Genomic DNA, 4,520 nt, shown 5'->3' with positions numbered 1-4,520 from the left:
CCTGCAATAAAAAATGCAGGGAGATAAACGCTCTGAGGAGGGAATGGGGCCTCGCCAGGACAGAGTGGCAGCCGGGAAAGTCGTGTGTTCTGGGGACTTGGACTGGGGAAGCCCCAGCGGAGAAGGCCGGAGGGGTCCGATCACGAAGGAATACGGCGACAAACTAACAAGTGGGAATGTCATCTCCCAAGTAATGAAGGGTCCTTTAGGTTTTTAGCAGGCAACGATGTGATGCCGAATTTGAGAAAGAGACTCCTGCGGCCTCGAGAAGGGTGAAGGAGAAAGGGGAAGGGAGCTGGGAGCGGGCGAGCAGTCTGTCTTTCTTCTCTGTTCTGTTTGGACTTTTAAGCCATGTACTTGAATTATTTTTAATTTAAAATACACAGCGATTATCTGGGCAATGAGAATATCTGCTCTCGTTGTCTTGTTCTTTATACCCTTTGTGTTGCAGATTTAAAAATAAAATGTAATAAATAATTTTTACTTTTATTTCTTTTTTCCAGCTCTATTGAGATGTTATTGACATACAGCACTGTATAAGTTTAAGGTGTGCAGCATAACGATTTTTGGCTCAGTTATATTGTGAAATGATTACCAAGTCAGCTTAATTAACATCCACCGCCTCATATAGATACAAAAAAATGAAAAAGGAAAAAAGAAAATAAACTTTTTTTTCCTTGTGATGAGAGAAAAGCTTAGGATTTACTCTTAATGTTCACGTGTATTGTACAGCGGCGTTAACTACAGCTCTGACTGACATGACATCCTCAGCGTGTCTTTATCTTACGACTGGGAGTCTGCACCTTTTGCCCACCTTCATCCAATTCTCCCTTCCCCCCAGCCAATTTTTGCTTTTAAAATTCTGGAAGTAATTCAGATGTAGGAAGGGACAGACAGGACATGTTTGTTGTCCTTCGTAAATGAACTTTTTGGCTCTTTGACGCTCCCCGTAAGCTGTTAACAGTGCATGCAGGTAGGAGGGTGTTATTTTTGCGTTTGAAGTTAACAGAGTTGGCCACACAGAGGTCCTGCCTAAACCTCTCTGTCCAAAGAGAATGCCCAAATCTATTGTTTCTCAAACTGGATATACCTGGGGTGAGCTGCAGGAACACCGGTTCGAGAAGCGTTGCTGTCATAGTACAAACTAGCTGCATGGTAACTGGTAACACTACTGTTACCTCTTCAGGGAATGTTTCGTCTTCCAGCTTTGCTGACTGCAACAAGCTTCCCTCAGGTATTAGAGAAATTCCACCCATTTTAAGATCAAAAGAGAACATTTCCCCGTTTCTATACAAATCACTGGGCAGTTTCCCTCAAAGTTTTATGATTGCCAAAAACCTCATATAGGACAGAAGAAAATTGGAACAAAATAGCAGGAGCTCATCATTCATTTAAAAATACAAAACAGAAAATGGCATTTACAGTATGCCGGATATGGCGTTAGTGATACAAAGATGAAAATATAGGATCCTTGCCCTAAAAGCACTTACAATTGAGAAACAAGCATGCAAATATGATATAATAAAGTAATACCACTGCGATGGCCACATAAATATCTTTCAAATTGAAGTAAAATAGGAAATATGCTGAAGACAGTAGCAGTAAATGCACATATCGATAAATGCTGTGGGCATATTAAATGATGTCCACCGTATTCCTACATTAAAGAGCCAAGGACATAAGCCAAAATTCTCAAGAACTGTTGAGCTAGTGAACCATTGAAGTAAGTTATCGTTGTAGATTTCTGTTTCTCCTACCTGATTTTAAATTCCATGTACTTAATCGTTTTTCACAGTTTTATTAGGGCACTTTCCCCCAACCTGTTAATTTCAAGGAAGCTACTGTATGTGTATGAATCAACATATTAAAGTGTAGTTTTTCAAGTCTTACCCAAATATTGCAAAATACTATTTCAAGATATTCCAAAACAGTGTGAAATAGACACTTTAATCTAACCATTTTACATTTTCTATTTAACCTTTATCTGGTTGTCACAAAAAAAGAAAATATTAAAGCTAATTCATGAAATAATATTGGTAAACATTCTTACATGATAGGAAAAGTAATAAATATGGTCTTCTTTTTGAAAAATGGCACCATTATATCCACACCTTGGCACAAACCAACCTTGTAAGCAACGCTATGATGCCAGGAGAAAGGCAGCACAGCTCTTGGTCCAGGGAACAGGAGCTGGGAGGGTGAGGGCAGTGAGGCTCAGAGCAGGGAAGAAGTCTGGGCTAGACGCCCTTGGGAGATGACTAAGAATGGAGATGGTAACGGATAAATTGGGGTGATGAATGTCTGCGGCTGATATACACTAGCCTAATAACACCATATAGTCTTCCAGTCCTTCCTTTCTTCTTTTTTTTTTTCAGTAGAGTTAAAAAAAAAAAGAAGTCGATAAAAATATGACATTTCTCCTACCTCCCCTACTGAGCTTAGGATATACACAGGCCAGGCACAAATAGCCAATAAACATATATAAAAAAAAGAAGACATTAAATGGTCAAAGAAATGCAAATTAAAACAAGAGTGTCATACTCACAAGTTTTAGGAGTGCAAACTGGTGAAATCATTTCTGAGGGATAGTTCAGCAACACGAATCAAGCTCTTTAAGGATTCATGCTCTTATCCTAAGAAAATAACTGGACAGGTGTATAAAATGTATATGTGTAATGTTTTTATGCAGCTATTTATAACAAAAAAAGGGAAAGCTTCTTTTGAAAACAGAGGAGCAGTTAAATGAATTATGGCTCATTCAACTGATAGAATACTTGTAGCTGTTAAAATGCTTATCTAAACTTTGGTTGATTAACACAAAATGTATCCATAACATAACTGTAAGTAAATAAGGCATACAAGTTATCTATATGTGTTGGGTGTGTGTACGTTCATGTCTCCTAAGAAAGTCTGGGAGGATATATGCCAATATGAAGATATTAATAAGGTTTATCTCTGGGTGATATCTATGAGTAATCTTTAGCTCTTTGTTTTTCTATATTGTAAAAGTCTTTCTAATGGCCACATGTTACTTTTTATTTTTGTTTTTGGATTTCAGGTGTAGAGATTTGAGCATTAACTATTTGGTTCACAGTATACTATCCTCATCAGTTTAAATAAAGCCTCTCTCTTGCTTTATTTTATTTCTTTTTAACCTCTTTAATATACATGAACTGCTTTTAAAATCGGAACTAACAATAAAGGTTGTCCAAGGGGAGTAATCGAGGACTTCCGCTCGGAAGTCTGTAAGAGGAGCGGGGGTGTCAGATTCTGGCCATGGCACTGTCCAAGGACTAATTGCGAATTGTTCACCTTCTCACATGGTGTGAGGGGCAGTCACAGGGCTTGGTTAGTTTGTATGTCTTTGGAATGTTTGGGTTATAACTCCCAGCGGGGTTCCAGTTCCTGAACCTTTGAGCTTAATATAGTGTACCCCCAAGAGCGGTCATTAAGAGATGTGGAACCAAACAAAAAACTTGGCATCTTGGCTTGGATCTATGTATTAGTTTGTGAGGGCTTCCATAACCAAGTACCACAAACCAAGTGGCTTAAACAACAAGAAATTTACTGTCCGACAGTTCTGAAGGCTAGACGTCCAAAATCAAGGGGTTGGGGAGGTTGCTTCCCTCTGAGGGCTATGAGGGAGCATCTCTTTCATCCTCTCTCCCAGCTTCTGCCAGCCGCAGATATTCTGTGGCTTGTAAATGGCATTCTCCCTGTGTCTTCACATCGTCTTTCCTATGTCTACGCCTATCTCTGTCCAAATTTCCCCTTTTTATAAGGACACCAGTCATATTGGATTAAGACTCACTCTACTGACCTCTTTCTGATTACCTCTGTAAAGACTTGCTCTCCAAATAAACTTGGATCATCTCGGTGTGGGGGAAATAGGCTTTACGATTACACCGGGTTTGAATCCTGTTCACCACCTATTGGTGGTGTGATCTGGGGAAAGTTATTTACTTAGGACTTGTTTTCTTAGCTGGATAATGGGGATGTAATGCGGCTGTGAGGATTAGAGAAACCCTAGAATGTACTGGATAAGTGGGGGCTGTTACTATCTGAGTCGGGTGGGGGTCTTTGCTTTTAGAGGTTAACTTCTGTGAGTAGACACATCTGTCGGTGAATGTGATGAGATTCTCAGATGACAGCAAGGATTTAATCGCTGAATCTGGTCAACAGCAAACTGGCACCTGTACCAGAGTCCTTCCTACCTCCATGTGTTCACTTGTTTGGAGCATAATTTACAGATTACTTTTTAAGTGAAGCCCATATAAAACTACTTTACGGACTTTCAACCTGGAGATGACAGTGACAGTTCTTTGATTGATGTTGTGTAAAGCTGTCATATGGCGGGTGGAGTTGGCCAGGTGTCCTAGAGAAAGAGGGATGCAGCCTTCGTTATATGAAGACCAGCAATGCATTCTACTACTGCATGATTTTATAAGCTCAAGATTTTGCCTCACCCTTATAATCTAGATTGATTTAACTGAAGACAAGGGCATATTTCTTGAGACACT

Source organism: Pteropus vampyrus, unplaced genomic scaffold (assembly GCF_000151845.1).
Source record: "Pteropus vampyrus isolate Shadow unplaced genomic scaffold, Pvam_2.0 Scaffold114, whole genome shotgun sequence".
Classification (NCBI taxonomy): Eukaryota; Metazoa; Chordata; class Mammalia; order Chiroptera; family Pteropodidae; genus Pteropus; species Pteropus vampyrus.
This window is presented reverse-complemented; position numbering follows the sequence as displayed.